The sequence below is a fragment of the Balaenoptera musculus genome, chromosome 8 (assembly GCF_009873245.2).
Source record: "Balaenoptera musculus isolate JJ_BM4_2016_0621 chromosome 8, mBalMus1.pri.v3, whole genome shotgun sequence".
Classification (NCBI taxonomy): domain Eukaryota; kingdom Metazoa; phylum Chordata; class Mammalia; order Artiodactyla; family Balaenopteridae; genus Balaenoptera; species Balaenoptera musculus.
The window spans coordinates 99,205,127-99,222,756 of record NC_045792.1 but is presented as its reverse complement, the minus strand read 5'-3'; the positions used below and the strand labels follow the sequence as shown (position 1 = coordinate 99,222,756).

The window sequence follows — 17,630 nt, the reverse complement described above, 5'->3', positions numbered from 1 at the left end:
AGACCCCCACCTAACCCTGCCTGTGTTCCCAGTGCCAGAGTTCCTGATACTTGACCAGCCAACTGTGCAACTCCCCTTTCCATTATTATAATTTTCCCACTCATAGAATTAACCTACCATCTCCTCCCCCTTACCACCTTACCACCTTTTCTTCTAATGATCTTTTATTTTTACTGCTCTTACCAATGTTTTAGTAAACAAAGCCATTCAGGGAGCAATCCAAACCCCCCGAAAGCTGCAGAAATCATGCATACAAGCCAAGATTCCAAAATAAACCTCCTCCCACCAAAAAATGTGTAGGGATGAATGAATAGACAGATAGATACAAAAATACATATTTTCTAGAACATGCACATTTGAAGAGGCCCACTGCAAGAGGTGCACTGCAAGACTATCCCACACTGTCAATTGACTTCAGCCTAGAAGTCAATTCTATACAAAATTATACTTGAAATAGAATCATCAGTGATTTGGTACTTTAGTTACACTGCCACAATACCATTCATTCAGTTAACCAGTATATACTGAGAGGTTACTATGAGCAAAATATTGTTTCATGCCTAAAGAATACAGGAATTTTAAAAACAAAAATCTCTTCCCTTTTTGACCTTATACCCTAATAAGAAGAAACAAACAAAATAGAGAGGTAAAATGCAGCGTATGTGTTTAGTGCTAAGAAGGAAAAATAAAAAAGGAAGAGGGATATGAAATCTTTTTTTTAAATTTTTTTAATTTTTATTTATTTATGGCTGTGTTGGGTCTTCGTTTCTGTGCGAGGGCTTTCTCTAGTTGCAGCAAGCGGGGGCCACTCTTCATCGCGGTGCGCGGGCCTCTCACTATCGCGGTCTCTCTTGTTTCGGAGCACAGGCTTCAGACGCGCAGGCTCAGTAATTGTGGCTCACGGGCCCAGTTGCTCCGCGGCATGTGGGATCCTCCCAAACCAGGGCTCGAACCCGTGTCCCCTGCATCGGCAGGCAGACCCCCAACCACTGCGCCACCAGGGAAGCCCCTGAAATATTAATGTATGTGAAATTTTAGATGGGGTGGGGAGAAAAGCACACATTTCACATTGGACTCAAAAGGTAGTCATTAAATACATTAGAAGAGTCGCCTATGGTGGAGGAGGGATTGATGGATTAAATCAGTTAAATCAAGAGAGGTCTTGCATTGGCAATGATAACAATGTGTGCTTAACTTGACGCTTGAAATCTCTTTTGGAAGTGTAACTCTACCTAGTTTGATTTTGTCTAAAATGGGAAGTAGATGAAGCTACTCCTCTCGTCTGTCCCAGATGGATAGCAGACTTCAAACCTGAAAAATTAACCCTAACAGTGAATAAGTAGTATCTCAGCATTTCGACCAGAAGGCTTGGCATTCCTGAAATCATCCCACATGGGTAGCCCCCTACAAAGTAAAGTGGCTCTTGAACTTTACCATGCATCAGGATCACCTGGGGAGCCTGTTAAAAACACGGATTATTGGGCTTCCACTCCCAGGGTGGGACTAAGAATTTGCATTTCTAACAAGTTCCCAGGTGGTGCTGATGCTGCTACCCCGGGGACCCCACTTTGGGAACCACCCTATAATAGTACTGAAGGTTAGCCTGTGGACAGCACCCTCCCTGGCACTTCAAAAGTCCTCAAGATGACTCACAAAATGCTTCTATTTGATTTGACACAATAACATCCTGCACTTCATACCTCAGGAGGGTGGAGTTATAAGTGTGTCAAGGGCTTTCTCTTTGTTCTCCAGAGTAATGGGTCATTATATGCATCTAAGTGTGTTATTAGGTATAAACCCACTTCAGGCTTCCCAGCTCCTCTCAACTTCTGATCACCCAAGGCGTTCTTAACCTGTGACCTAGCATAATGCAGGCCCTTGTGGAGTTACCTTCTACTCGTTTCTCTGACATAGACATGTTCTGGGAAAGTGCCAGGAATGAGTGGACTTTGGCTGATAGTAGTTTGAAAGGGTGGTGTCTTGATGACCATGAGACATTGGGCTTCCAGGCTAAGTTTGATTGTTCTTTCCTAAAAGCTGAAAATGGGTGGTTCCAATTAGCCCTAGATATTATCTTCTCGTTGGTTCCAGTCAACATTGTTGAATAACTGATGAGCTCACACTTATCTCCTCTCTCAAAAATATAGTCTGAGGCTCCTCACATTTAACTGGTCTCTCCTCTTACCTCCCATTTGCTCTCATTAAGTCATCCTTGTCCTGTCTGTCCTCCCTTCCTGCTCATGGTTCATCCATTCACCACTTCTCACGAAATTACATTAGTTCACGTTATCAACTACTCTCCCTTATCTAACTGCCTCTTCTCCCATCTAGAACAATACTATGTAAGTTTTCTTAGCTCCTCCTTAGTCCAATCCTTCCTTTAAATCCAGAGTAACATTTGAATCTGTAAACTGAGTAAAGGAGATTGTCGGCCTAAGGTTGGTGGACCTCATCCCGTCAGCTGAAGGCCTGAATAGAACAAAAAGGCTGAATAAGAGGGCGTGCCCTCTGCCTGATTGCCTCTGAGCTGGGATATTGGTTTTTCCTGCCTTTAGACTCAGGCTGAAACATTGGTTCTTTCTGGATCTTGAGCCTGCAGGCCTTCGGGCTAGAACTACATTATCAGTTCTCCTGTGTCTCCAGCTTGCCAGCTAAAGATCTTGGGGCTTTTCAGCCTCCATAATCACATGTTATGAATTTGAGCCAATTCCTTACAAAAAATACATACATACATCCTGTTGGTTCTGTTTTTCTGGAGAAACTCAGAGCTTTATAAACTTTGCTCAGTGCTAATATTCAAATGATACAAATTACTCACCTTATTAATCGTTAGTACCTATAATAATAAAATACTAAATTTTAGGAGGTTTTGCTTATAGAGAGTAAAGGCTCTCCCCAGGCTGCCCAAAGTGATGGATTATTGTAGACACCTGACGGGCTTCAGTTATATTAACACAAGGCAACTGGACCTCTCACAACTTCCTGTTCCCTGAACGGATGTTGCCTTGGGGTCTGGCCAGATGAAGGTTTTTCTGGTACTGCGTCTCCTTTCTTCTCTGATTTGGGCTTGCTCTGGAGAACAGCCAGGTATTTACAGAGTAATAGGAGATTTGGTGGGCAATTGATGATCAATAATGAGGCTGCATCTTTGACTTTCCAGATCTGAACATTTCAATTAGCCGCCACATTGCTAATAGCTAAGGGCCTACACTAAATGATCTGCTTTGGATGGTTGAGGTGGGAATGCCCTCTTTCCCCACCTGCCTTCACCCCTGGCACCTTCCTTTTTCCCATAATATCCCTTTCCCCTTTCCCATAATATCCCTTTCCCCTTTCCCATAATATCCCTTTCCCCTTTCCCATAATATCCCTTTCCCCTTTCCCATAATATCCCTTTCCCCTTTCCCATAATATCCCTTTCCCCTTTAAGGACAGCTCATCATACTCATCATACTGTTAGGAAAATTGGGTTGGTCAATTAACTTTGAACTTCTTCAAAGTTTCCAGATACCTGAGATGGACAGGTTATCCTGGCTTCAGCTGTGGACAACGATGCTTGGGATAAACCTTGGAGAAACGCGTTCACAGTGTATGCGTATGTATCAAATATTTGCCTTTCTCTGTCTGACTGACTTCACTTTGTATGATAATCTCCGGGTCCATCTATGTTGCTGAAAATGGCATTATTTCACTCTCGGTTTGTTACGTTCTGACAACACTGTCCTTTCTGTTTCGGCAAGTCGCCAATCAGGGCCTTTGCACTAAATCTCACTGCCCAGGATAACAAGGGACTTAATGTTCAAGTCACCCTCTTCCTCTCTGTGTAAAGGGAGAATACCTAGTCTACCCACCATACACGAGCCGAAAAGAGAGAATGGACAGGTCAGTTGTGGTTTTTTGTTTTTTTTTTAACATCTTTATTGGAGTATAATTGCTTTACAATGGTGTGTTGGTGTGCTTTATAACAAAGTGAGTCAGCTATACATATACATACATCCCCATGTCTCCTCCCTCTTGTGTCTCCCTCCCACCCTCCCTATCCCACCCCTCTAGGTGGTCACAAAGCACCGACTGATCTCCCTGTGCTCTGCAGCTGCTTCCCACTAGCTTTCTGTTTTACATTTGGTAGTGTATATATGTCCATGCCACTCTCTCACTTTGTCCCAGCTTACCCTTCCCCCTCCCCGTGTCCTCAAGTCCATTCTCTACGTTAGCGTCTTTATTCCTGTCCTGCCCCTAGGTTCTTCAGAACCTTTTTTTTTTTTTTAAGATTCCATATGTGTGTGTTAGCATACCGTATTTGTTTTTCTCTTTGTGACTTACTTCACTCTGTATGACAGACTCTAGGTCCATCCACCTCACTACAAATAACTCAATTTCGTTTCTTTTTATAGGCCAGTTGTTTTATGTGGAGTCACTTTCACAACTGTAGGACTGAGAGTCTCTAGTGATTGGAAATTGCTAGCAGCTAAAGATGGCTTTGGGACTGTTAACAGTTTACCCCCAAAATCTAGTCAGTCCCACCATAGGTGACCTTCCAGTAGTTCTATGACTGACTATTTTTTTTAATTTTTAATTTTATATTTTTTTACATTTTGACTGCACTACGTGGCATGAGGGATCTTAGTTCCCCCACCAGGGATGGAACCCGTGCCCCCTGTGGTGGAAGCTCAGAGTCTTAACCACTGGACTGCCAGGGAAGTCCCTGACTGCCTATTTGAAAGAGCAGATAATTCCTTCTCAGATTTTCCAATTTATCCTCTAATTTACCAGCAGTCCCAAATTACTCTGGGATTTAACTGCCAGATCCTATATTTCACCACCTTGTTTCTTGGCCTTTAGCAAACTTTAATGTTTCAATTATAAATATTATCTCTTTGATTGTCTTTTTTTTTTTAATTTTATTTATTTATTTATTTGTTTATTTATGGCTGTGTTAGATCTTCGTTTCTGTGCGAGGGCTTTCTCTAGTTGCGGTGAGCGGGGGCCACTCTTCATCGTGGTGCGCGGGCCTCTCACTATCGCGGCCTCTCTTGTTGCGGAGCACAAGCTCCAGACGCGCAGGCTCAGTAGTTGTGGCTCACGGGCCCATTTGCTCCGCGGCATGTGGGATCTTCCCGGACCGGGGCTTGAACCCGTGTCCCCTGCATTGGCAGGCAGACTCTCAACCACTGCGCCACCAGGGAAGCCCTCTTTGATTGTCTTTTGACTGGCAGGGTATAATATATCTTGAAACCACTGGTTCTCTTTGATCCTTTAGAAGCGTCATCTAGAAGACTTCATCTTTGGGCCCTCCTCTTCATCACAAGTCCAAGTTTTACTTCTGTTTAGTTCTCCTAAAACACAGAGCCCAGGGGGGCTCTGTGCCTGCTTCTCACTTTCTCAGCAGCAGGCAGTATCGTTCATATATTCATTCAACAAATGCGTATTGAGCAGTTATTGTATTGGCTTATTCTTGGCTCTAAGCATTACAACAATGAACAAAACAGACCAAGTCTCCATTCTCATGGAGCTTATATTCTCATGCAAAGAGGACAAAATTTTAAAGAAAATAATTACTAGGTCACAATTAGTAGTAAGAGAAAATGAAGTATTGAAAAATTGCACTGGGTTAAGCTATGATCACTAGATTTCTATCCTAGCTTTGTTAATTTTGGTCAAATGACTGTATTGCTTGAGAAGATACCAAGACTAAACAGGGATACCAAGATTAGAGCAAAGGTTTTGCTTTCCAGGAATTTAAATCAGGAATAAAGGTAGTAATTATATTAGTAATTGTCCATAATTACTAATATAAATGTCCTAAGGGAGATGGTCTTCCACTTAGAACTGAAAAATAAGGCATCTAAGATCTTGTTTGGGTTAATTCTCATCCACACACAGGATCACTCGGATTCTTCTTGGAGATGGGAGGGCATGTGAGTATTCTAAAGGTAGGACTAGGAATATCACCTCGAAATTTGTTTTTCTCTACCAATGGGGGTGTCTTTTATTGTTAACTGGCCCTGAGCTTCCCCGAAGTGGGACCACTGTATTACCTGACACTTTCTCTTTTCTTCCTCCCAATAGTATATGTACGATGCAGCCCCTCTTGTTCTTGGCCAGGGTTAAGTCAACTGCATTTGATAATGGTCTACCTATGGCTCCTGATGAAGTGTTTCTGGGAGATTGATGCCCTGTAACCTCAGTGTAGCAAAGATTTTATGAGTTTCAATACCATCCCACTGATTGCAACATCAGGATTGAGGTAATTAGGTATCCTCCTAATTAACTAAAAAATCTCAGAGACGTTCAGGCTCACCAATTGCATGCCATGGGGGTTTTATTAGTTTTTTTCCCTAATAACAAGCTAAACTGATTTTGCCAAATGTCATATCAAGGCCATGGGCAGTGAAGGAAGATAGGAATGAACAGTATCCACTTGTCAATCAGTTGTACCTCCCTCTAGAGAATGCAAACCTAAATAAGACATGGAACTTGTCCTAATTTTAGAAAAGAACAGGCTTATTTTTTTCTTCTCTATACCAGGGGTCAGCAAATTACAGGCTGCAGGCCTGATCTGGCCCACCATCTACGTTTATGTGGTCCATGAGCTAAGAAAAGATTTTTTAATGTTTAAATGATTAAAAAATAACAAAAGAAGAATAATGTTTTGTGATAGGTAAAAAGTATTTAAAATTCAAATTTCAGGGTGCCTAAATTTTGTTGTATTGGAACACAGCCATGTTCATTCATTCATGCATTTACTAATTGTCTGTGGCTACTTTGACATTATAAGGGCAGAGCTGAGTAGCTGGAACAGAGGACTCACGGCCCACAAGCCAAAAGGGTGTACTATCTAGCCCTTTCCAAAACGTTGCCCATCCCTGCTCTGTAGTGTAAAAGCTAACCAAGTAGCTTCACATCCCTCTAAATTTTTATAGTCTTAAGAAGAAGCCAGTCCCTCCTGGCTGTAGGCAAATGGAGGAAGAGTGGGAGTGGTTGACACATCCAATGCCTCAAATGACTGCCTGACCACTTCCTGACACCTTGGCTCCCACCAGCGCTTCTGGTGCCCCTCCCTGGTTTGGGAGGCAGGATGGGTAGATCAAGGACATCAGTCTGAGGAGGGATATGGATAGTTTGAAAGCCTCATAGGTAACTCTGATGCCTTGTGTTCACATGTCATCAATCTTATACCACCCAACCTCCCGTGAGAAACCCCAAGGAAAGAGTCATTTCCTTTCACTTTTCTCCCCTCAAAAACTAAGAAACAAAGATTTAGTGTCTTTTTAAAACAAATTTTAATATTATCTTCAAGTTCCTGTAAAAAATATATATATTAGGATGTTGATGAGAATGAATGGCAGGGCCAGATAAGCTAATAAGAGAGTTTCAATTATGTTAGATAATATTGAGAATAAACAAAGAAAAGATGCCCAAATATTCACTGTGGCAGTCTCCGGGTGATGAGATGAAATCTTCATATGGTGTGTACTATATTTTTCACATTTCCTTAAAACACATTATTTCGGAAGACCATATAAACCTATTTAAAGTATTCTTTATAATTAGACATATCTCTCACTCATCTAATATTCAAATGTTATGTTCAGTATTTTGAGGACTCCTAGAATCTAAAAAGTTTGTCAAGAGAAGTTATAAACTTTTTCCTGATAATAATAAATAACGACTTTTGAAGCAATATTATTCAAACTCAACCAGCAGGTACTCTCGCCTCGTATGAACCATACCCAAACCAGATGTTAATTCTTCTGACCACTTAGACAACGGTCCTCTGTCCCACTGGGAAGATAACTTTCAGTGTGGGTGTGCCCACTTTTAAGAGATGTTGACTGAACCACTAATTCCTAACAGATTCTTGAAGTCAACTTACACATTCCCTTTGTCTCATCAGGTCCTCCCAGAAGATCATCTCCTTTTTGTATCTAAAATCATCTTTAAGTCCAAGTTCTCGGATCTTGAAGCTTCAATCCCTGTGGCCTGTGCTGTCCCTCGGTGAGTCTGGGATGCCAAACTGATGCCATATCCTCTCAATTGCCTTAGGCTCTTGGAGGAGAGGAGAGCTGAGAGATTAAGTTACTATGACAGGGTTAACCAAAGCTTCCTGAGACCCTTTCTCTCTCTTTTTTTTTTTTTTTTTTTTTTTTGTAGGTGAGTGTTTTATTTTTTTTTTGTTTTTTTGTTTTTTTTTCACACACACACACTGTATTTTATTTTTACAAGAGATAAGTAGACTGACACCAAGCATTGTACATGGATGACCACAACAAAAGCAACAATGATTGCAATTACCAAACATGAAACACACTCATACTATGTCATACTATTGACATTCAGTCCAGTAATCCTCCACTGTAACAGCTCCTTTACTTTGCAGTGAAAATTGGTTTGTATATTCTTTGCCTCTGAGTCCTTGTGGGATTTTTTTTTTTTTAATTCAGACAGAAAGTCACAAAAATACTCATCCTCATCAGTTCACTCAGTCCCATGTAATTAATTTTTTTTTTTGCATCTTGATCTTTTGTTAGCACTTTTATGAGTTCATCAGTTTTTCATTAGAGTTCTGAAAATGCTTATTCATTCAGTTCAGCAGTACAGTCAGTTACCAGAAACCTGTACTTGTCAGAGTCTTTTCCATGAATTTCTTGAAGATGAAAGCCTTTTATAGGAACATATTTGCAAAAGCATCAGAGTACACCCAGAACTGTCTGTAGATGACAAAAGACTTAAAAATGACCACTGTTAAAGATTTGATGAAAGTTCATAATAATGCAGTTGACAAGAAAATTAGTTATTTCTGAGATATACATTTTAAAGTAATAACTAGGATTATTACTTATAACATTATACCAGAACATATAAGATTTTTAGAAATTTCATGTAATGTCTGAAACATTTATATTAACATATTTCCATACATATTTCCATACAAATACAAATATAAGATTTTTAGAAATTTCATGTAATGTCTGAAACATTTATATTAACATATTTCCATACATATTTCCATACAAATACAAATATAGGATTTTTAGAAATTTCATGTAATGTCTGAAACATTTATATTAACATATTTCCATACAAATAACCCAATGAAAGTTTAGTATTAGTTGTTTTGTTTGTTTTTTTATACTGCAGGTTCTTATTAGGCATCAATTTTATACACATCAGTGTATACATGTCAATCCCAATCGCCCAATTCAGCACACCACCATCCCCACCTCACCGCAGTTTTCCCCCCTTGGTGTCCATATGTCCATTCTCTACATCTGTGTCTCAACTTCTGCCCTGCAAACTGGCTCATCTGTACCATTTTTCTAGGTTCCACACACATGCATTAATATACGATATTTGTTTTTCTCTTTCTGACTTACTTCACTCTGTATGACAGTCTCTAGATCCATCCACGTCTCAACAAATGACTCAATTTCGTTCCTTTTTATGGCTGAGTAATATTCCATTGTATATATGTACCACTTCTTCTTTATCCATTCGTCTGTTGATGGGCATTTAGGTTGCTTCCATGACCTGGCTATTGTAAATAGTGCTGCAATGAACATTCGGGTGCATGTGTCTTTTTGAATTACGGTTTTCTCTGGGTATATGCCCAGTAGTGTGATGGCTGGGTCATATGGTAATTCTATTTTTAGTTTTTTAAGGAACCTCCATATTGTTCTCCATAGTGGCTGTATCAATTTACATTCCCACCAACAGTGCAAGAGGTTTCCCTTTTCTCCACACCCTCTCCAGCATTTGTTGTTTGTAGATTTTCTGATGATGCCCATTCTAACTGGTGTGAGGTGATACCTCATTGTAGTTTTGATTTGCATTTCTCTAATAATTAGTGATGTTGAGCAGCTTTTCATGTGCTTCGTGGCCGTCTGTATGTCTTCTTTGGAGAAATGTCTATTTAGGTCTTCTGCCCATTTTTGGATTGGGGTGTTTGTTTCTTTAATATTGAGCTGAATGAGCTGTTTATATATTTTGGAGATTAATCCTTTGTCCGTTGATTCATTTGCAAATATTTTCTCCCATTCTGAGGGTTGTCTTTTCGTCTTGTTTATGGTTTCCTTTGCTGTGCAAAAGCTTTGAAGTTTCATTAGGTCCCACTTGTTTATTTTTGTTTTTATTTCCATTACTCTAGGAGGTGGATCAAAAAAGATCTTGCTGTGATTTATGTCAAAGAGTGTTCTTCCTATGTTTTCCTCTAAGTGTTTTATAGTGTCCAGACTTATATTTAGGTCTCTAATGCATTTTGAGTTTATTTTTGTGTATGGTGTTAGGGAGTATTCTAATTTCATTCTTTTACATGTAGCTGTCCAGTTTTCCCAGCACCACTTATTGAAGAGACTGTCTTTTCTCCATTGTATATCTTTGCCTCCTTTGTCATAGATTAGTTGACCATAGGTGCGTGGGTTAATCTCTGGGCTTTCTATCTTGTTCCATTGATCTATGTTTCTGTTTCTGTGCCAGTACCATATTGTCTTGATTACTGTAGCTTTGTAGTATAGTCTGAAGTCAGAGAGTCTGATTCCTCCAGCTCCATTTTTCTGCCTCAAGACTGCTTTGGCTATTCGGGGTCTTTTGTGTCTCCATACAGATTTTAAGATGATTTGTTCTAGCTCCGTAAAAAATGCCATTGGTAATTTGATAGGGATTGCATTGAATCTGTAGATTGCTTTGGGTAGTATACTCATTTTCACAATGTTGATTCTTCCAATCCAAGAACATGGTATATCTCTCCATCTGTTGGTATCATCTTTAATTTCTTTCATCAGTGTCTTATAGTTTTCTGCATACAGGTCTTTTGTCTCCCTAGGTAGGTTTATTCCTAGGTATTTTATTCTTTTTGTTGCAATGGTAAATGGGAGTGTTTCCATAATTTCTCTTTCAGATTTTTCATCATTAGTGTATAGGAATGCAAGAGATTTCTGTGCATTAATTTTGTATCCTGCAACTTTACCATATTCATTAATTAGCTCTAGCAGTTTTCTGGTGGCAGTTTTAGGATTCTCTATGTATAGTATCATGTCATCTGCAAACAGTGACAGTTTTACTTCTTTTTTTCCAATTTGTATTCCTTTTATTTCTTTTTCTTCTCTGATTGCCGTGGCTAGGACTTCCAGAACTATGTTGAATAATAGTGGTGAGAGTGGACATCCTTGTCTCGTTCCTGATCTTAGAGGAAATGCTTTCAGTTTTTCACCATTGAGAATGATGTTTGCTGTGGGTTTGTCATATATGGCCTTTATTATGTTGAGGTAGGTTCCCTCTATGCCCACATTCTGGAGAGTTTTTATCATAAATGGGTGTTGAATTTTGTCAAAAGCTTTTTCTGCATCTATTGAGATGATCATATGGTTTTTATTCTTCAATTTGTTAATATGGTGTATCACATTGATTGATTTGCGTACATTGAAGAATCCTTGCATCCCTGGGATAAATCCCACTTGATTGTGGTGTATGATCCTTTTAATGTGTTGTTGGATTCTGTTTGCTAGTATTTTGTTGAGGATTTTTGCATCTATATTCATCAGTGATATTGGTCTGTAATTTTCTTTTTTTGTAGCGTCTTTGGTTTTGGTATCAGGATGATGGTGGCCTCATAGAATGAGTTTGGGAGTGTTCCTTCCTCTGCAATTTTTTGGAAGAGTTTGAGAAGGATGGGTGTTAGCTCTTCTCTAAATGTTTGATAGAATTCACCTGTGAAGCCATCTGGTCCTGGACTTTTGTTTGTTGGAAGATTTTTAATCACAGTTTCAATTTCATTACTTGTGATTGGTCTGTTCATATTTTCTGTTTCTTCCTGGTTCAGTCTTAGAAGGTTATACCTTTCTAAGAATTTGTCCATTTCTTCCAGGTTGTCCATTTTATTGGCATAAAGTTGCTTGTAGTAGTCTCTTAGGATGCTTTGTATTTCTGCAGTGTCTGTTGTAACTTCTCCTTTTTCATTTCTGATTTTATTGATTTGAGTCCTCTCCCTCTTTTTCTTGATGAGTCTGGCTAATGGCTTATCAATTTTGTTTATCTTCTCAAAGAACCAACTTTTAGTTTTATTGATCTTTGCTACTGTTTTCTTTGTTTCTATTTCATTTATTTCTGCTCTGATCTTTATGATTTCTTTCCTTCTGCTAACTTTGGGTTTTGTTTGTTCTTCTTTCTCTAGTTTCTTTAGGTGTAAGGTTAGATTGTTTACTTGAGATTTTTCTTGTTTCTTTAGGTAGGCTTGTATAGCTATAAACTTCCCTCTTAGAACCGCTTTTGCTGCATCCCATAGGTTTTGGGTCGTCGTGTTTTCATTGTCGTTTGTCTCTAGGTATTTTTTGATATCCTCTTTGATTTCTTCAGTGATCTTTTGGTTATTTAGTAACGTATTGTTTAGCCTCCATGTGTTTGTCTTTTTTACGTTTTTTTCCCTGTAATTCATTTCTAATCTCATAGCGTTGTGGTCAGAAAAGATGCTTGATATGATTTCAATTTTCTTAAATTTACTGAGGCTTGATTTGTGACCCAAGATGTGATCTATCCTGGAGAATGTTCCATGTGCACTTGAGAAGAACGTGTAATCTGCTGTTTTTGGATGGAATGTCCTATATATATCAATTAAATCTATCTGGTCTATTGTGTCATTTAAAGCTTCTGTTTCCTTATTTATTTTCATTTTGGATGATCTGTCCATTGGTGTAAGTGAGGTGTTAAAGTCCCCCACTATTATTGTGTTACTGTCGATTTCCCCTTTTATAGCTGTTAGCAGTTGCCTTATGTATTGAGGTGCTCCTATGTTGGGTGCATATATATTTATAATTGTTATATCTTCTTCTTGGATTGATCCCTGGATCATTATGCAGTGTCCTTCCTTGTCTCTTGTAACATTCTTTATTTTAAAGTCTATTTTATCTGATATGAGTATAGCTACTCCAGCTTTCTTTTGATTTCCATTCGCATGGAATATCTTTTTCCATCCCCTCACTTTCAGTCTGTATGTGTCCCTAGGTCTAAAGTGGGTCTCTTGTAGACAGCATATATATGGGTCTTGTTTTTGTATCCATTCAGCCAGTCTATGTCTTTTGGTTGGGGCATTTAATCCATTCACGTTTAAGGTAATTATCGATATGTATGTTCCTATGACCATTTTCTTAATTGTTTTGGGTTTGTTTTTGTAGGTCCTTTTCTTCTCTTGTGTTTCCCACTTAGAGAAGTTCCTTTAGCATTTGTTGTAGAGCTGGTTTGGTGGTGCTGAATTCTCTTAGCTTTTGCTTGTCTGTAAATCTTTTGATTTCTCCATCAAATCTAAATGAGATCCTTGCCGGGTAGAGTAATCTTGGTTGTAGGTTCTTCCCTTTCATCACTTTAAGTATATCATGCCACTCCCTTCTGGCTTGCAGACTTTCTGCTGAGAAATCAGCTGTTAACCTTATGGGAGTTCCCTTGTATGTTATTTGTCATTTTTCCCTTGCTGCTTTCAATAATTTTTCTTTGTCTTTAATATTTGCCAGTTTGATTACTATGTGTCTCGGCGTGGTTCTCCTTGGGTTTATTCTGTATGGGACTCTGCGCTTCCTGGACTTCGGTGGCTATTTCCTTTCCCATGTTAGGGAAGTTTTCGACTATAATCTCTTCAAGTATTTTCTCTGGTCCTTTCTCTCTCTCTTCTCCTTCTGGGACCCCTATAATGCGAATGTTGTTGCGTTTAATGTTGTCCCAGAGGTCTCTTAGGCTGTCTTCATTTCTTTTCATTCTTTTTTCTTTAGTCTGTTCCGCAGCAGTGAATTCCACCATTCTGTCTTCCAGGTCACTTATCCGTTCTTCTGCCTCAGTTATTCTGCTATTGATTCCTTCTAGTGTAGTTTTCATTTCAGTTATTGTATTGGTCATCTCTGTTTGTTTGTTCTTTAATTCTTCTAGGTCTTTGTTAATCATTTCTTGCATCTTCTCAATCTTTGCCTCCATTCTTATTCCGAGGTCCTGGATCATCTTCACTATCATTATTCTGAATTCTTTTTCTGGAAGGTTGCCTATCTCCACTTCATTTAATTGTTTTTCTGGGTTTTTTTCTTGTTCCTTCATCTGGTACATAGCCCTCTGCCTTTTCATCTTCTCTATCTTTCTGTAACTGTGGTTTTTGGTCCACAGGCTGCAGGATTGTAGTTTTTCTTGCTTCTGCTCTCTGCCCTCTGGTGGTTGAGGCTATCTAAGAGGCTTGATGGGATGCTCTGGTGGTGGGTAGAGCTGACTGTTGCTGTGGCGGTCAGAGCTCAGTAAAACTTTAATCCACTTGACTGTTGATGGGTGGGGCTGGGTTCCCTCCCTGTTGGTTGTTTGGCCTGAGGCAACCCAACACTGGAGCCTACCTGGGCTCTTTGGTGGGGTTAATGGCAGACTCTGGGAGGGCTCATGCCAAGGAGCACTTCCCAGAACCTCTGCTGCCAGAGTCCTTGTCCCCACAGTGAAACAGAGCCACCCCCCACCTCTGCAGGAGACCCCCCAACACCAGCAGGTAGGTCTGGTTCAGTCTCCCCCAGGGTCACTGCTCCTTCCCCTGGGTCCCGATGTGCACACTACTTTGTGTGTGCCCTCCAAGAGTGGGGTCTCTGTTTCCCCCAGTCCTGCCAAAGTCCTGCAATCAATTCCCACTAGGCTTCAAAGTCTGATTCTCTAGGAATTCCTCCTCCCATTGCCGGACCCCCAGGTTGGGAAGCCTGACGTGGGGCTCAGAACCTTCACTCCAGTGGGTGGACTTCTGTGGTATAAGTGTTCGCCAGTCTGTGAGTCACCCACCCAGCAGTTATGGGATTAGATTTTACTCTGATTGTACCCCTCCTACCGTCTTACTGTGGCTTCTCCTCTGTCCTTGGACGTGGGGTATCCTCCTTGGTGAAGTCCAGGGTCTTCCTGTCAATGATTGTCCAGCAGACAGTTGTGATTCTGGTGCTCTCACAAGAGGGAGTGAGAGCACGTCCTTCTACTCCACCATCTTGGTTAATCCCCCCTAGGTGAGTCGACCCTTTCTCTCTTGATGCCAAATTCTTCTGTGTTCTTCATCTCCCAGTCTGCTACTTATGACCAGCGTGACTTTGAGGAAGTTACTTAATAACTCTAGCCCTCAGTCTCCCCATCTTTAAAGTGGAAATAATACTATCTATTTCACAGAGTTGTCGTGAGGATTAAATGAGAGAATGCACATAAAGAGATTAGAACAGTGCTTGGCTCATAAAACATGTGAAGGACATAGTAGCTGGTGTATCATTCCATCAGTTAATTCTCTTCAATGTGGTAGAAAGCTGTGTGTAATACTAGCAGGTCTAACTTCACCATATATCTAGTAGCTCTTAGACTAAGAAATCACTTTGTTCCAATTATATGCAGTGTCCATATTACAAATTATACTTCTTATCTCTTAGCCATATTAGATGTTCTGATTAAATCAACAAGGGGCTGAGGGTAGACTGATTACTATGAATTTATAGGCAAAGTAGAGTTTACTAGAATACTAGATTTAACTAGTTAAATGTGAAATATTTTAACTTCATTATCCATGGAATGGGGCTCTTATTGGCTCATTTAGACATTACCTTTTACAGATGGTCTAAGATCATCGAATTTTAAGCTAATGACTTCGATCAGCTAATTGTAAATCTGGTGGTATATTTGGGAAGGAATTCTTTTATATAAAGCTTACTAGGTTCAGTTGTTAAACCAATAACTCAGTTTCTAGAATAAAGACAGGATGACAACATATCGTAATGGTGCGAAAGCAGGAAAAATGAGAAGTAAGGGCTTGGCTTCAGGTTCTGAACCTCAGTCACCAGGACTTGCCAAGATCTTAATCCCATTCCTCTTTCTTTGTCTTCTTTTCTCTTTCTGTAGCCATCCAGCTCCTATAAGAATAATTATAGGAAATGATGCAAATAAACAAGGTGGCCCCTCAAAAAGATCAGGAATAGCAAATTTATACTTTGGAAATACAATCAACTGCCAAGTTAAGGTAAGGTTAGTTAAAGTACATAGATTAATGCTGTTCAAGGATATTTTATAACAGAAAACAAGCTTTTTACAAGGAAACTGTGTAAACACCTGTGCTTCCAGTTTGGGAAAGGCTGGTTAGGGCACCCCTAGATTACTAGAGGTGTAGATCTTATGGGCAACCCCTTGTCTGTCTGGCATTAATTGGCATATTAACTGGTATTAACCACATGACTCAGATTATCCCTCAGGCACCATGGAGGGTGAGGCAATGAGTGAAACATTTTTACCAAAATCAGTATCAATAGAATATTAAAGAGAAACATTTTAAAATACCAAAACCATAGAACATGGACTTGGGTAAGGTAGATAATCCATGAGAATGTGCACTCAGAAATATCATAAACTCAGACTCTGTCCTGAAAGGATTAAACGCCTATCATCTGCCAAGGAGTATATTTCCTAAATTGTATGGATTTTCCTTCCTACACAGCTGAGAAGGAAAATTCTGAATACATACAGATATATTTATTATAAACTTTGGATGTTTATATACTAGAGAGATGGTAAGCACTTTTAAAAATTGGAGATGTGTTATAGATGCTATATTAAACATGTTACATATCTCTGATATATTTCATAGTTAAGAGAAGCAAAAATATTTGTATCCCTAGATATAAATAACTCCTATATTAATTTTCTTAGGACATGATCCCAAACACTACCTCTTTCTTACCTGCCCTCTCCATCCCTCCCTGTGACTTAGGGAGGGACACTAGGTCCTCTGAGACAGAAGGTGGAGAACTACACTAGCAGATGCTGATTCCTTTCTTCTGTTTGCAGAACAACTACCTTAATGTGCAGTTTCACCCCTTGAAAAAATCACACAGCTCATCTTTCTCCACCTGAGAATTTTGAAGCTGACTCAACCCTCTGTAGCACCACTGCACATTAGAAGCTGAATTTCTGTCTAAGGATCCCGTTTGTTATCTTACATTTTTAAATGTTTTAGATGATTTGATTTTAAATGGAATGCCCCTTTGTTGTTTTATGATCCCTTATTAAGTAGGGTCTGCCTCTCTCTTTAACCTCATAAGGACTTATAATAAAATGCATTTTCTCCTAATAGGTCATCTATTATTTCTTAACGAACTGTGCTAGGGTGCCTCATCATCTGTAAAACTTGTTATATGCAGGCTTATGTTTTCACTGGTTGTTTAGTACTTGTAGTTAAAGGTTAATCCTAGTTATGCTGAATAACATAGCCTAGAAATCCAGCTAATTTATTTAGGACTGGTTAGAATAAATTAAAGAACTGCTGGAAATAAATGAAGTTAGTGCTATGGGTAAAAATGTCCTCTTTCAGCCCACACTATTTATTTCCAAAATGATAAAGGAAATGGAAGACACCTAGAAATATTCTCATTTTACTGACAGGGCTTCTGATAGGCAATATGGAGAAGGGCTTAGTCCTAGATTAACAAAGCAGGTGGTAATTGTTAGGTCAAAAATGAGAGTGCTTTGATTACTAGTCCAACACCACCACCAAGTCCAAAATTAAATTAAAATCTTTTCAGTGTCCTCTGAACAGAACTTGTCCTGAATCAGGGGTATGCCTCTTCTTAGGTAATATTTGTAACTATTTCTAGAAGTGACCTGTTAAT

The 17,630-nt window shown here is 39.4% G+C and overlaps 1 long non-coding RNA gene across 1 annotated transcript; it reads left to right on the top strand.

Moving 5' to 3' along the window:
• Positions 1 to 3,064: 3,064 nt before the first annotated feature.
• On the top strand, positions 3,065 to 17,079 carry LOC118899919. Its single transcript, XR_005021009.1, has 5 exons — positions 3,065 to 3,237; positions 3,501 to 3,595; positions 6,070 to 6,247; positions 7,898 to 7,998; positions 16,810 to 17,079. It is a non-coding gene; the product is annotated as an uncharacterized LOC118899919 (long non-coding RNA).
• Positions 17,080 to 17,630: the final 551 nt, after the last annotated feature.